The sequence below is a fragment of the Oryza glaberrima genome, chromosome 7, assembly GCF_000147395.1.
Source record: "Oryza glaberrima chromosome 7, OglaRS2, whole genome shotgun sequence".
NCBI lineage: Eukaryota > Viridiplantae > Streptophyta > Magnoliopsida > Poales > Poaceae > Oryza > Oryza glaberrima.
In genome coordinates, this window is record NC_068332.1 from 7,881,104 (window position 1) to 7,898,497 (window position 17,394).

Sequence of the window (17,394 nt, forward strand, 5' to 3'; positions counted from 1 at the left end):
TACTCTAGTGCTGATCAAACACTAAAGCAATCACTATAAATAAATGGACTATAGTGAACAATGATCCCGTATGTTAATTAGGAACTAACCAAGAAGTAATTCTCACTAAGCAAATCTTAATTACTCAAAATGATATTTCTATTAAAGCAGAGTAATTAACAAGATACAAAAGTATGAGGAGATTACCGACAACTCCGAGATTCCTCCAATTCCTTCTACCTTACTCTCTCACTATTCTAATATACAATAAAGTACACTAGAGCCTCTTGTAATCCAGCTCATGCTTTGGTGTGTGTGAATGAGGGAGAGGAGAGGGGTATTTACAGTGTGGAGGTGACTTGAGAGAGTGGAGATCCTCCAAGCATCCAATGAGCATCTTCATCCTCCTAGTGCCATGTGTCCAGCTGATGACAGTTATTCAGGAAAAGTCGGTAGAAATCGTCATAGCAAGTCGGTAACTGCCGGCCTGTGAAGTTTGGGGCCGAACGGCGCAGCTAGGGGTTCGGCCGAACCAAGTGGTTCGGCCAAACCCTTGCTGGCCCGATTTGCTCCGAATTTTCTCGTGGGCTTTGGTGGAGAACCCCTCAGCCCAAATGTACTTGCAATTGGCCCATTTGAATGTGTTTTATTATGTTTGTGGGTCCAAAACTCCATAGGCTTGAATATGGAAGTTTAATTCACCTCCTCCTCTATGTATCTTTTGTCTCAACTTTGGTGGTTATTGATGGCGTTAATTTGGTATTTAACAGCCGTCAACAAAGAGGAACCAATTTTGTGGACCATTCGATGCGTACGTCGTGCACGTGCGCCGCCTGCCTCCGAGGCGAGGCGAGCGAGCGTGCGCGTGTGTTCCCCCTCTTCTCTCCACCACACATGCTTCAAGTGGTTAGGAGGGCATCCTCCCTTTTAAAGAGGTCCCCCTCTCCTAGAATAAGCAAGGTGCTACTAAACTCCCCATGCATGCCATCCCATGAGGTAGGCTTTTGTGATTTTCCAAAGAATTAATCTTTGAGTGGGCTAAGGCTCATCTATTAATTCCAACATGTGTAAAATATGTTTACCGGTTGGTGAATTGTAGTTTGCACATTGAAAGTGTTTGGTTCAGCCCCAAAACTTTCCCCTTTCCTTCAGTTCTTCCCATTGATCTTGTGCAGCACGTCGATGTGTAGCCATGGTGCAGCATGGCTGCCGAAGCTACGAACAATGCGGCGGCGCGGCGCGACAGCCGGCTCTACGGTCAGCCCAATAGTTACAGCGCATGGTGTGGATGCACATGGCACAGTGCCCAAGACTGCAGCCGACGCTTCAGCTAGCGCGTGTAGCACGGTGGGACATTCAATGTGGCGGCTCGCCATGGTGGTCTTGTAGCTTCTCGGTAGCTTGTGGCATGCAGCCTCATCAGCCATTACTTCTATTGGCCACACATCATCCTTCTCCGCCCTCGCCGCCAAGGCATCGGCCACCACACCCACACCCACTTGCCATCGCCGTTCATCGGGATCGAGTCGAATCAAATAGCCGAGGAGCCCAATTTCATGTTTGGTTAGAATAAAGGGCAAATTTGTCTTATTAAGCCTCTAATCATGGCTAAACAATTGAACTTTGATGAAAAATTTGATGGGAGTGCTACGAATCTAGAAAAAAAAACAAGTGGCATGTGCTTCTAATCAAAATGTAAAAATGTTATACAATTTTTGGTACTATTTTCCTCTGTTATAGATCGAAATTTCTCGTGTGTGGATTACCACGCTCAAGTTCGTTCTACTATAGTGCCAACCCTTTTTGCGAGGTACATTAATTTAATGAGAGATAATTAAAATGTTAAAAGATATACATCAATAAAAAAATTGTACAATATTAGTCCCTCAATTTTATAATATAAGGCAAAAGTTGTTTCATAATATATGGCATACATGCATGTATGCCATTAACTAACACCTCTTCTCCACTAAAATATTATTATTTAAATTCTCCACTATCAAGATCTCTAATTTTATTAGATGCATACATTACATTTATTAGGTTAATCCAAACTATGTGATGATAATAATTATTTCTTGATCTTTGGGTTAAGAGTGGTTATCTCACATCCTAAAAATCCTAAAAATATAAATTGTTGTTTAATTGGAATTATTAGAATTGATTTTAAAAGCCTAGAAGAGAAGATCTAATTTAAATAATAAATTCCAATATAAAATGGGGCCAGATAAAATTTCATTAAATACTTTGCTTAATTCTATAATTCCTAGATTTTTCTGGGATTTATTTGAGCTAAGGAAGTATTTTTAATAAATGGAATTGCAATTCATGAATAATTTAAATTGAAAAAGGTTTTTTAAAGGCTCTTTTGGCTTTGGGCCGAAAGTCGGCCCAAAACCCTCTCTCTCTCTCTCTCCGGCCCAAGCCGGCCCAGTTCGCAGCCGAGCCACCGCTCGCGCGCGCGTCCGCCCGCTGACAGGTGGGGCCCACCTGTCAGTCTTCGTCTTCCTCGCGCCGCTGCCGCCGCCTGAACCCTAGCGCCGCGCCACCGCCGTCTCCTTCCAAATTCGGCCGCGTCTTTCCTTCTCCGGTGAAATCAATTGAGGGGAAATGATCCTCGGGATCTCCTCTACCTTTTCCCTTTTGGAAACTTCACCTAAATCGTTTGGAAAGCGGAGGATTCGATCTCGAATCGGATTCGTCTCTCTCTCCCGAATCCTAACCTTTCCTTCGCGTCGCCGGTCGCCGTGGGCCTTCGCCGCCGCCTCCTTGCCCCTTTAAAAGGATCCCCGGTGTCTCCGCTACCCGTCGCCACCCTCGCCTTCGTCTCTCATCGTCGGTAGAGCCCTAGCACCATGTAGCTTAGCGCCGCCGTCGCCGCCGTCGCTCCAGCCGTGCGCCGCCGTTGCTCTGGTCGTCGCCGTCGCTCGGGGAGGCCACCGTCGTGATCGCCAAGCCGTCGCCGACCTCGTCCGCCCCTCCATCGTCGCCGTAGACCGCCAGAACACCGTCGCCGTCGTCAAGCCGAAGGTCGCCGCCGCTTCTTCCTCGTCATCGTCGCCGTCCGTTGATCTTCCGCCGCCGTTTTGGTCACCGGTGAGTTCGCCGTGCCGTCCGCTACCCGTAGGTGCTCTCCATTCGCGCCGCCGTGCCGTCGTTCATCGGCGAGCATGCGCGCCCGAGCCGCCGCCGGTGGTGACGTCACCGCTGACGTCATCGGTGCCGACCGCCGTGGTCTGGCTGTGGACCGATCTATCTCGGCCGTCCATTTTGGATGGATCGATCTCGGCCGTCCAATCTTGTGAACCGTCGCCGTGCGCCCGGTCCACCGCAACCCTAGCCGCTGACGCAATAAACCCCTTTTTCTCTTCAAAAATAATTCATTATTGCGTCATAATTCAATTAAAATCCATATAAGTGTTTTAATCCGATTTAATCTTTAAAAATTCATAACTAATTCATCTTAGCTCGGATTTAGTTGGTTCAAGTCTCTAAATTTTTCTAAAATTGAGATCTACATGTTAAAAATATCCACATGTACTGTTCATGCTTGTTTATGTGCTTTTGCTGTTTTCTATTTAGATTCCGACGTTTCCGGAGAGTTCGTTTTCGCAGGAGAAGAATTTGAAGAGTTCCAAGGCCAGCAAGGCAAGTCACATAAATCCCAAACAACCCTTTGAGCATGTTGATCCCGTTTAAAGCTATTGTTTCTATTCAACTATTGCATTTATTTTCGAATGTCATTGGGTGGAATTAACCTATTGTTTGTTATAGCCCTTTTGTTCTTGATTACTTTATTCCTTGATACCTTGGGTTATTATAAATTGACTAGTTGAGCTTTATATAATGGTTCAGCTGGATATTAGATGTAATTGCTTAGCCATGCTTAGAAACTTCAGCACATTATTGGGATAACTTTTGACTCACTATTATTTAATGATGGCTTACTGATAGCTCATGATGGTTATTTATGATTGGTTAATTAATTAATTTGCCAACTAAAACCTGATAATGGTGGGTTGTGAGCACATGGTTTTGATGGTCGTGCTCATGACAATTAAGGACCGGTTCACGAGTTTCGGTTGTGAAACATTAACCGTGCCAACCACAAGCCAGCGTGGGCAACGACTTTACCTTTTGTATAGCATGGTTCATTGCGGGGCACCAGACTGAGAAGTGGCGGAGATAAGTCCACGGGGGTCGCTGGGGAGTCCATGCCTTGTTTATAAGGGGGTGATTATGATCTAGGAATGGTGCGCTGTGGTGGATTGTGTTGTGCGAGGGGTACTGTCACAGCTCCTTTCCGAGGTACCATGGTGGTATCAAGGCGCATGGTGACATGTCGTGGGGCTGTGTCTTGTGGGTATAGTGGTACACCTCTGGCCAGAGTAAAACTATTCGAATAGCCGTGCCCGCGGTTATGGGCGGGTCTAACAATGTCTTTCGTGATTAGTTTCATACCTCTCATCATAATGAAAGATGCTATAACTGGTAATAATTTGATTAGCTCCTAGTTTGGAATGGTATATTCCTGGTTTGGAAATAGAACTGTGCAGCCGGGATTGGTTGTTCAGAATGGTTGGGCCTATGCAACAGGGTATGTTGTATAGCGTTGGATTAATATTGTTTAATTCTTACTTAACCGTTTTATTAAATTCTAAAACGTTTATTAAATGCTGTTTATGCAAATGAAACCCTACTATGCCATCCTTTGTTATCCTGTGCACTTGCATATTTGTTGCGTGGCTTGCTGAGTATGTCATGTACTCACCTTGCAATCATTCATCAGAGGAGGAGCTCTACAGTGAAGCTGATGGTGTGGAGGATTAGGTGTAGTCCTGGTCAAGCTGCTTGTGGGGTGGAGTCGTCTGCGTCGTTTATTTTTTTTCCGCTGCTTAGGTCTTTATTGATTGAGAGGAACTATCTACCTCTGTAATGACATTTTATTCGCTTATCAATTAGAGTAATAATTGTACTCTATTATCAATTTGTTATTGTGTGCCTCGGCTGATTCCTGGACGAGGGTTCACACACATGTAAGCGTTTGGAATTTTGGATAGAAATTTCGGGCGTGACAGGTTATGCCTTATATTTTTTAATGTAGGAAGTACATGTTGTCAGGGTTACGGGTTAGGCATACCCTTTACCCTTCGATATACGTTACATATCGATATGGCATACCCACGCGCATGCGGATATTTCCTGTATATTCTAAGGAAACCTTTCACGAAATCTACAGATGCGAAGAATCCTACTCGGGCAGAATTGGGTCATTGGCGTATCGTATAGGGTCTGATACCTCCGAGTTCTATGTGGAGACCTCTAAATCTGCGATATAAAAGGGACCCCCCGGGGAGGGTTTTGGACATTGAATCTCAGAGCCAACACAACCTACACAGCCTACGAAGCCGGAGCCTACGAGGAGCCAAGTCGTCGAGGGCTAGTCGAAACAACTCGACTACAATCTCGCCGGATCCGACAAGTTCCCTTGTTCCCTTTGTAACCTGTGTTTTCTACCGTATAATCCCACATCAACTGGATTAGGGTTATTACCTATCAAGGGGCCTGAACCAGTATAATTCTTGTCTTTTGTTTGCTTGATGTCGTACTACGTAGATCCTTATACCAACGTACCCCAATACCCTCTATATATGGTCTACGGGTATCACCCGTCGACAGTGGCGCGCCAGGTAGGGGGCCTTGGTACTCAAGGTTCTACTACTATGTCATCCAGCTTCGTCGATAACTACGTCAGCACCAGCCTCAGCCAAGTACTCCCTGCTTCAACAATGCTGGTATGGACTCAAGTTGGCGAAATCGTCTTCCCGGTTTACACCACGACGCCGATCTCAACCGGTCCTCCAATGACCGGAGACGAGAACGCAGTGGCTACGAACCAAGGCGATTCCATGTCGAAAAATCCTCCCGTCGAGACGGAGAACGGAATATCGACGACATCCAATCTCGAGAAGGATTCTGATACGGCCAAACCTTGTCCTTCTGACATGAACCACGAGCCGATAAAGATGACTTCCGAAGCCACAAGGTCTTGGTGTCCTATCCACAAAACCAAGAAACACACTCTGCAAGATTGCTGGGTTTTCCTCAACGTCTGTGCTAAAATTCGCGCCTGCAAAGAACGTGGAATTCAGCGTACTTCTCCAACTCGGGATGTCTATTGTCCTATTCACAAGACAAAGAATCACGACCTCTCAAGCTGCAAAGTCTTTCTCGGCGCCATGAAAGCTCCGTCTCCTAAGTCATATGTCCCCATCAGGGATAACGGCAAGGAACAAGGAGCGACTCCATCTTCAGATCGATTCGTTGGGGTAATCGATATCGATCCTCACAAACCATCGGTCTTACATCTCCTCGAGGACTATGGGTCATCGACAACGAGCGCGCCGCGAGAGGCATTGGCTATCAATGACGTTGGCACGTCAGCGCACGCCAACGCAGAAGCGGGGAATCAATCGACTACTCCAGCCCAGCACATCAGGGCCGTTCAAGCGATACTGAGGGAAACTCCTTACGATCCCGTTCTGAACATTGACCTCGAGCGTTGGACAGAACGACTACGGGAATCGGTGACTAACCTCCGCAACGCGTTTGAAGAAGCCGCTACCGCAGCACACCATGGTGCCCCATACACAAGACAGATAGACATTCTCTAGAAGATTGCCTTGTTTTCAAAAAGTCGCTCGAGAAGCACATGGCATTTGAAAAAGGCAAGCGAGTACGCGTTGTCGAGACGAGCGAAGAGACGGCTCCTCACGAACCGGACTCAGCGTATCCAGACTCCGACCTCCACGTCTCACACATCTTCGGCGGTTCCACAACGTACTCCTCCAAGCGAGAATACAAGAAAGTGGAATGTGAAGTCTGCTCGACATGGCAAGGGGCTGCACCCAAGATGAAGTGGTCTGAGCAGAAGATAGAGTTCTCAGAAGAAGACCACCCCAAGACCGTCGTTATCCTAGGACAATATCCGATTGTGGTCGAACCCACTATTCGGAACATCAAGGTAGCGCGAGTTCTCATTGACGGTGGCAGCTCAATCAATCTTCTTTTCGCCAGCACTTTGGACGTGATGGGAATTCCGCAAAACGAGTTGACACCAACTGATCAACCCTTACATGGAATTACTCCCCAATCATCGTCCAGACCTTTGGGCAAGATTACGTTGCCCGTGACTTTTGGCCAAGCCAACAACTTCCGAACAGAACAGATCACCTATGATGTTGCTGAATTCAATACAGCTTACAATGCCATCATCGGGAGAACTGCACTTGCGAAGTTCATGGCCGCATCTCACTACGCATATCAAGTGCTTAAGATGCCGGGACCGAAGGGAACAATCACCATTCAGGGGAACGCAAAGCTGGCGGTGCAATGCAACAAGCGGAGCCTCGACATGGTCGAGCAAACGCCCAGCCCACCCGCCACGACTGAGCCACCCAAGAAAGTGACCAAGACAAACAAGACGCCGAAACTAGACGGCGCCATCAAGATTGTTCCACTCTCCAGTGTCAACCCCGACAAGACCGTCAAGATCGGGGCGACACTAAATGAGAAATAGGAACTCGCGCTCATCACCTTCCTCCGCGACAATGCCGACGTGTTCGCTTGGCAGCCGTTCGACATGCCGGGGGTCCCCAAGGAGGTGATTGAGCACAAACTCATGGTGCAACCCGATGTCAAGCCAGTAAAACAAAGACTGCGGAGATTTGCACCAGACCGAAAACAAGCCATACGAGAAGAGCTCGACAAACTTCTCAAAGCTGGCTTCATCAGAGAAGTACTTCATCCAGAGTGGCTAGCTAATCCAGCCATGGTGCGGAAGGCCAACGGAAAATGGAGAATGTGTGTCGACTTCACCGACCTCAACAAGGCGTGCCCCAAGGATCACTTTCCACTCCCTCGAATAGACCAACTGGTGGATTCAACAGCCGGTTGTGAGCTATTGAGCTTCCTCGATGCTTACTCTGGCTACCACCAAATCAGCATGGCAAAAGAGGACGAAGAGAAGACAGCATTCATCACGCCGTTCGGGGTATTTTGCTATGTTAAGATGCCGTTCGGACTGATAACAGCTGGGAATACTTTCCAGCGCACGGTCCAGGCGCACTTAGCAACCAGCTTGGCAACAATGTCGAGGCTTACGTCGACGACATCGTTGTCAAAACCAAGACAGGCGACTCATTGATTGACGATCTGCGGGAAACGTTCGACAACCTCCGACGATATCGCCTCATGCTCAATCCTGAGAAGTGCACGTTCGGAGTACCGTCGGGCAAGCTGCTCGGATTCCTTGTCTCTGGCAGAGGAATAGAAGCAAACCCTGAGAAGATCAAGGCAATCGAGAACATGAAGTCGCCTACAAGACTCAAGGAGGTAGAAAAGCTAATCGGATGCATGGTAGCACTAAGCAGATTCGTCGCTAGGATGGGAGAACGAGGACAACCTTTCTTCGCTCTGTTGAAGAAACAAGACAAATTTGTATGGACACAGGAAGCCGAGGAGGCATTCATTGTACTCGAGCGCTACCTATCTAACCCCCTGTACTTGTTGCTCCCCAACCTAATGAAGAATTATTCCTCTATATTGCCGCCACGCCATATTCCGTTAGCACTGTCATTGTTGTCGAGAGAGAGAAAGTACAGCGACCAGCTTATTACGTCAGCGAAGCTCTCCACGACGCAAAGACAAGATACCCACAGATCCAAAAGCTGCTTTACGCAGTCATCATGACATCAAGGAAGCTAAGCCACTACTTTCAAGCCCACAGAGTCACAGTTGTCTCCTCTTTCCCTCTTGGCGAAGTTGTGAGAAACAAAGACGTTGTCGGCCGCATTGCGAAATGGGTAGTCGAGCTGAGCCAGTTTGATATCCACTTTGTGCCATGAACAGCCATCAAGTCCTAGGTACTCGCCGACTTCGTTGCCGATTGGACTATGCCAGATAACAAATCAGACAACCAAGGCGACAATGAAACATGGACAATGTCATTCGATGGCGCACTCAATAGCCAAGGAGCAGGGGCAGGATTTATCTTGATGTCTCCCTCCGGAGACCAATTCAAGCACGCAATCCACCTCAACTTCAGGGCGACCAATAACACTGCAGAATACGAAGGACTACTCGCCGGGATACGAGCTGCAGTTACACTTGGGGCCAAGCGACTAATCGTCAAAGGGGACTCCGAGCTAGTCGCGAACCAGGTGCACAAAGATTATAAATGCTCTATCTCCGAGTTATCCAAGTATCTCGCAGAAGTCAGGAAGCTAGAGAAAATGTTCGATGGGATCGAGGTCCGACACATCTACCGCAAGGACAACGTCGAGCCAGACAACCTAGAACGACGTGCGTCCAGACGAGAATCGCTCGAGCCCAGCACTTTTCTCGACATCCTGACGAAGCCATCGGTGAAAGAGGTTAGCGGCGAAGTCAGCCCGAACACCCCCGACATTAGCTCGGAGGTCACCGAGGCAGAACGCGCCGTTGCCGACATCGAAACCACAGACGACTGGCGCATCCCACTAATCAAATTCATCAGCAGCGAGGAGTTGCCCGAGGATGATACAGAGGCCGAGAAAATAACCCGTAAAGCAAAGATCTACTGTATGGTCGGCAACGATCTATACAAGAAAGCGCCAAACGGGGTACTTCTCAAATGCGTCTCGACCGATGACGACAGAAACCTCCTCCTTGACATACATGAAGGCATATGTGGGTCACACGCCGCTGGTCGGATATTGGTCGGCAAAGCTTTTCGACAAGGCTTTTTCTGGCCAACCGCCCTTAAAGATGCATGCGACATGGTCCAGCGATGTGAAGCCTGTCAATTCCATAGTAAACACACAAAGCTACCCGCGCAGGCGCTCCAGAATATCCCTCTGACTTGGCCATTCTTGTGCTGGGGGCTAGATATACTTGGGCCATTCCCACGAGGACAGGGCGGCTACAGATTCCTATTCATGGTGATCGACAAATTCACCAAATGGATCGAAGCAGTACCCACGGGGGAAATCAAGGCCGACAACGCCATCAAATTCATCAAAGGGATATTTTGCAGATACGGACTACCACACCGCATCATAACTGATAACGGCTCCCAGTTCATCAGCGCCGATTTCCAGGACTACTGCATCGGGCTGGGGGTCAAAATATGCTTCGCCTCAGTCTCTCACCCTCAAAGCAACGGACAAGTCGAGAGGGCAAACGGCATAGTACTACAAGGGATGAAAACCCGCGTCTACGACACGCTCATGTCACATGACAAAAGGTGGGTTGAAGAACTCCCATCAGTACTATGGGCCGTACGCACCACACCAACAACGTCTAATAAGGAAACACCCTTCTTCCTCGTGTACGGCTCTGAGGCCATGCTCCCAGGCGAGCTACAACATCAGAGTACACGAGTACAGAAGTACTCCGACGAGAACCAGGAGGAGCAGCGAGATATCGATGTAAATCTTCTCGAGGAGCATCGGGAACGAGTTGCCGTCCGAGCAGCCAGCTATTAACAGACCCTCCGCCGTTATCACGAGAAGCGCATCCGTGCACGCATACTTTCGATCGGCGACTATGTCCTCCAACGAGTTCAAAGCCAAGCAGCGCGAGACAAACTCTCACCTAAATGGGAAGGACCTTACACGATCACACAAGTCTTGCGGCGACGGTCGTGAATTAGCAAATTCTTGGAACATCGACCAACTATGTAAATTCTATGTATGAGTCAATACCATCCATACCTGTAAGCACCCTTACAGTATCAATAAAGCCTATTTCTAGGCCCATATCACAATCAACGTGTTTCGCCCGATGATCCCTCACTCTGATGACACCTAGCGTTGCAACCTGTCCTTATGTCCCTTTACGCCGTCTCGACAAGGCCTCCGAGGAACCTAAGGGATCTTCGGCTGGGGACGCCCAGAGCCGATAAGGCCTTGTCAGATCCTGTAGAGACGAAAGACCATGTAAGATCTGGTCGTGTAAGAGTTCTCGCCGTGCGTATTAACCAAGCCATGAAATCGAAAATCAACTTTCCAACTTTACGGCTGGGGGCTAGGATCAGAGCTTATTCAACCAAGGCAGGTCAAAGGTCCAAGAGCCTTATCCTCCGAGAAAATTCCTCCGACGACAAGGCTGGGGGCTAGGGAGAGTGTACGACTCAAACGGCTGATTAAAGTCGTTAACTGAGAACACTTTCTAAGATATTTGTCAAAGATAGATTTCTTTATTCACAAAATACTCCTTACAGTTTTTTCACAAATCTTTCGCTACATTACATCTTTTCCTAAGATATTTGTCACAGGGTACGAGTACTACCAAGAAGGCCAACGCCAGTCCATAGACTAGAAGATTTTCTCGGCCAACGGCGACATTGACCTTGCCAGATGGTCTATCTCCGCCGGAGTCCTCCGAGAACGAGCAAAACCCTCACGAAGATATTCGAGGTCCAGGCGCAGGCGATGATCTCGTAGGCAAGCCAATACGTGCCCCCCGGCATATCGGCTCGATCGACGACACTCCTGCTTCAAGGCCTCATCGATACATTTGCCGATTCCATCAAGTTGGGCACAGGCCCCATTAAGCCACGAGATGTACCCGGCCGCCGACTCCTCGGGATCTCCGCGGACTACTCGAAGCTCCCTGCATACTCTGGCCATGGATGTGCAGCAACTCTTCAAGTACGAGTTAAACTACACCTCACGACCTCGGAGCGTTTCCACAGCCTGCTCTTTCTTCACGGCCAGCATGGTTCTCTAGAGCTCCGCCACTTCAAACTTCGTCTTCCAGTATTGGATATGACGATCTTGGCTAGCAAGGGCACCCTCGAGATTTGCTAAACGTGATAACCACTAAGTCAAGTTATACATCTCTTTCGGGAACATGGCTGACCTAGTCAGGAGGGCATTAAGGGGTGAAGGGACTACTAACCTGAGGAAGTCGTCGCCATCCTTCCCTCTATATCAAGGGGTTGATCCACATGGTCAGGCGAGACGTGTGGTTCAAACTCGAGTACCGGAATTACTGCCAGTGACTTGGGCTGCCCGCGCTGCTGGACATCCTCATCATTAGTATCTCTACAGAGGACAAAAGTTCCCGAGGTCAGCATACCAAAGTAAGCCGGGATAGTAATCGCACGCACGAAGGCGGTCAGAGTTCGAGTTTTACACATTATCTAGGAAATACAAGAAGTCCTACTCTTCAAAAAGGGGGAGAACAGACTCCCCCAGATCACCGACTTCTTCCATCACCTCCTTACGCGTGTCGCTGGCCGCCCCCTGGTCCAAGATCTCGCGCAGATCGAGTTCAGGACGCGACAGCCTTACACACGCGAGGACATGACACGCCCCGGTGTAGATCCCGTTTGACGTCTCCTCCGCAATCCTGGCCGCATGCTTGGAGGGGATCTCCCCCATCGCCGTCGCCAACTCCGTGAGAGAGGAGGTCAGCGAAAACTCATCGGGATTCACCGGGATCGTGGACGTGACGCCGCATTCCCCGGCGAGCTGGTGAAGGCCAGTGTAGGTGACCCTCAACGAGCCCCGGATCTCGGATAGGTTGTTCCTGAGTTCCGACATTCGGTCCTCGAGCCCCTTCCGTTGTCGCTCGTTGCCGGCCGCCAACTCCCTCATCTTCATGAGGTCTTCACGGGCTTCAGCCAACTCGCGCACCAGTCTGTCAGCACGCGCGTTCGCCATCACCGCTTCCGACCTCGCCTCCGCAATCTCGCGGCCGATGCCGCGAGCACCAGCTTCGAGGAGGCACCCCATCTCGACTTGGAGCTCTTCCCAGGTGAGGACAGTAGCTGGCAGATCACGACCTGCCGCGGGGTCGCTGACTGGGCCACTGGGCGTCTCCTCCCAGCTCCCGGCTGCGGGCACGACATCTGTCGAGGCCACGACGGGCGACGCACTGGAAGCTCCTCCGGACTTGGCTCGCGCAGCCTTTGCCCGCGCCTCCCTACAGGACGACCACGAGTCAGATAACAATCGAATAAGAAGCGCGGGGATTCAAGAATTCATCTACTTACTTCTCGCCGATCGTCACAATGCATTGTCGTCGTGGAGGTGGGGGAGACGCGTCCGAGGCCTAAAAGACAATCAACGCAAAGTAAGGAAAAATCCTTCTTGCTGCATGATTTAACGACAAAATAAATTACCGAGGGGGTCAACGCCTTGCGACGATGTCCGCTTACAGACGAGAATTTCCTCGGCTTTGTCGGAATATTGCCACCGCTAATGGTGGCAGCATCACACCTCCTTGACGACCTTCACTTTTAGAGATGACGCCACCTGATGGTCCGCAAGCGGTCCGATGATATCAGTCAAAGGAAGGGCCTACGCTCAATCAAATCATAAAGTGATTTCGAAAGGAGAATGCGGGATGCTTATCGAATATACTTACGTTGATGGCTTCATCACGTTCCGCCGCCCCCTTTTCACAAAGGGGCACAGGGATGTCACTCGCCGTGGTCGGGCCACTGATCATCACTTGGCCGACTCGGCGCTCCACGATTTCGCCGCTCAGACCTATTAATCGAGAACCAACCTTCAATAAGTCAAGAGGAATGCGAACACAAGCATGTCAAGATAAATGCGAGAAAGATACCCCGAGGAGAAACCCGGGTCGCGTCCTCTGGCCCGGAATAGTTATAAGCTGGATGGGCCGAGCCTGAAGCGGCTGGATCCGTCTACCAACGAAGTCTGCAACGACTTCATATCCCGACAAACCCCGTGCTCGGAAATCGTCGATGATGTCGATAAACGACTGAAGAGAGGGGGTCAAGGGGGGCTTTGCGGTCCAACACAGAATCTTGTCCGGTTGATCTTCGGGAACCACGAAGACAGGGTTCGAGTCCTTGATCTCAAGATAAAACCACCTATTCCGCCACTTGCTGCGAGATGAAGGGCACTGGAAGGGAATGTAACGTGACTTCAGGCTATCCCGAAGTCGGAACCCGACGCAACCAGATACCCTGTTGGATTCCATCCAACGCAGTTCGTAGTAAAAGCGAAAAAGATCAAGAAAAGGCTCTACCCCGATGTAGGCCTCGCAAAGATGCACAAAGATGCTAAGGAAGGCGATGGAATTGGGGTTCAAATGGAGAAGAGAAAGACCATAGAAATTCAAAACCAGGAGAAGAAATTCGGAAGGTGGAGGGAGAAAACCGCAGAGAACATAATCTTCGATCGCAACCATGAGACCCAAGATGGGCTGAGGATTAGTACCTCCTGCTTCCCTCTGCATGGTTCCACGACCAGGAAGAGCGCCATCCTCCTGGAGTTTCTTCAACGTTGCACTGGTGGAAGCCGATTTGCCGAGGTCCATTGCTGATCGAAGGTCGCCGGAAAACGAGCCTAGGTTGATGAACTAGGGTTTCTTGCGGCGGCGGAGAAGGCAAAGAGTGCATGCAGGTGGTGTGTGTTTAACAGGTTTGGCGGACTTCAAAATGGACTCCCAAAATTCCCTTTAAATAGGCGCACTACCGACGGTGCGAATTCCAGGGAACAGAGAGAGATGCCCGCCGGAAATTTCTGGTCCCATTACGCGCGGCGGTTTTCTGGACTTCAGTTTAAAATTCGCTCGTGACCATTGGCCTTCAAATGGCGTGCTCGACTACGGTCTATCTCCGCGGTCCTCGCACTGGGAATGACAACAGTCTCGACACCCGAAGTCGCAAATGGTTGCACGAGTTCATTTTAAGCAGAAGTCGGGGCTACTGTCAGGGTTACGGGTTAGGCATACCCTTTACCCTTCGATATACGTTACATATCGATATGGCATACCCACGCGCATGCGGATATTTCCTGTATATTCTAAGGAAACCTTTCACAGAATCTACAGTCGGGAAGAATCCTACTCGGGTAGAACTGGGTCGTTGGCGTATCGTATAGGGTCTGATACCTCCGAGTTCTACGTGGAGACCTCTAGATATGCGATATAAAAGGGACCCCCCGGGGAGGGTTTAGGACATCGAATCTCAGAGCCAACATAACCTACACAGCCTACGAAGCCGGAGCCTACGAGGAGCCAAGTCGTCGAGGGCTAGTCGAAACAACTCGACTACAATCTCGCCGGATCCGACAAGTTCCCTTGTTCCCTTTGTAACCTGTGTTTTCTACCGTATAATCCCACATCAACTGGATTAGGGTTATTACCTATCAAGGGGCAAGAACTAGTATAATTCTTGTCTTTTGTTTGCTTGATATCGTACTACGTAGGTCCTTGTACCAACGTACCCCAATACCCTCTATATCCGGTCTACGGGTATCACCCGTCGACACATGTGAGCTCATAAAATAGCGATTAAATTTATCATGTTTGTAGGTGGATATATATCATAATATGGGACAGACGGACGGATACAACTCTTCCCATATCCTAACCCATATTTTTTTGCGAATTTGGATCCGAACTCGGATATTACCAGATATATCACATTCTCTCTCGCATACTCTTCCTGGGCTGCGAGCCTCAAGTCGGTGTCGAAACATTGCGAACCACTAGGTCCAGTACCAGGGGATACTGCCCCGGGTGGACCATTCGGTCAGGATGGTCCGAGCGGTCGAACTTGATTGTTGTCTCTGACCACCGAAGGTATTGAGGCCTGCCGGGCTAGACGGCGTTGATCTCCATGTCAGTCAGCTTTTGCTTCCTTTTTGACTCATAAGCTTGCGGCCCACCAAAGATATGATTGAGCTCTTTGCGAGAATCTTGAAAACCAGTCGGACCGTCATCTTCATCATCCTTCTTCTTTGAGGTGCTCTGATCTCCATCTGTAGCCTTCTTTGTTTGCTTTGCGTATTGCTCCGCAAACTGCTTGTAGATGAAACAATCTTTGGCTGCATGGTTAGAGTTTGGATGATGCGAGCATTAGGCGTTCATGATCTTGTCGAAGGTGTTGATGCGCGAGCGCTGTCAGGAAGATGGCGATGCAAGTGCTACAAGGTCTTCAGGCTTACGCTTGTGATCCTTATGGTTGTTGCTTCCACTCCCCCCGGCGGCTGCCATATCTTTCTTGGACTTCCAATTGCTGCCCGGCTGCTTGGAGGCGGTGATGGCATCATCAGCTTTGGCATATTCGTTGGCTTTTTCGAACATCTGCTTGACCGTCCTGGGAGGCTTGCGTCCAAATTTTCCGACTAAGAGTTCGTGACGGACACCCTTAGTGAAAGCGGCTATGATGACGTCGTCGGTGATGTCGGAGATCTTTTTATGTTGCTTAGAAAAACATTGGATATAATCCCGAAGGGATTCACTGGGCTTCTGGATCACATTGTAGAGGTCGAAGTGGGTGTCGGGACGTTTGAAAGTGCCTTGAGAATTGGCAATGAAGTGCTCACGAAGCTCTGCCCAAGATCCAATTGTGCCACGGGGTAACCCATGAAGCTAGGACCGAGCAGAATCTGCTAGAGCTACCGACAAGTAGTTTGCCATAGCCTTGTTGTCTCCTCTTGCTGCGCAGATTGCGAGGCCGTAGACGGTGAGCCAAGACTCAGGATTTGTTTTGTCATCATACTTCTCGATTCCAGTCGGCTTGAAGCTAGCCGGCCAATCCACTCGACGCAGGTCACTTGTAAAAGCTGCAACTCCATCTTCATCGTCACTGTAGCGGTCTGGTGATCGGTGTGGGACATAACCTCTCTCTACACGGCGTCGATTGAGTGTGTCGCGAAGATTGATGGGCTGCCTGCGACGTGGAGAGCGAGGCTATTTAGCACGGCGCACTCTGTGTCTGTCGGCAGGCGAGTGAACAGAACGTTCAACATGATCTCTGCTCCTGCGATTAGATCCTGATGCGGCAACGCTGAGGCTTGGTTGGTGGTAATCTTGAGATCGAAGAGGCGGAACCCGACTGCCAGTCGGCGTGCGGACACTTGTTGAGTTAATTGGGACCGAGGCGGCGATCATGATCTTCGTTTGGTTAATGATGTTGAGGACGTGGTTGGGCGCATCTTCCTGAAGCAAGGTATCCAGAAGAGTGATTGCCGCGACTACGTTCTGCTGTGGGGTGCAAAAAACCGTCGTCTCCTCAACGTCTTGCTGTCCAATGAGTTCACGTGCTCGTCACCCGGCTTCCAGGGTGCACTGTCGTTGATCCTCAGCCTCCTTTGCGGCCCGCTCGTGTTCCCACTGCAACTGGTCTCGCTGTTGCGCTTGTCGTTCCTCTTTCAGTCGGCGACGCTCGGCTTCTTGTCGTGTGCGCTGTTCTTCTGCTTCACGGAGCTGACGTTGTTCTGCAGTCTCGTTATCGGCCATGAAAACGCCGAAAAAGAGAGGCGTGTAGTTGTCTTCATAGGCTTCATCAAAATCGTCGAAATCGTCGAGGTTGCTGAGGTCGTAGTTGTAGCTGAAGTCGTCGTAGTCGAGGATCTCCATTGGCCGTGAGTCGACACCAGGAAA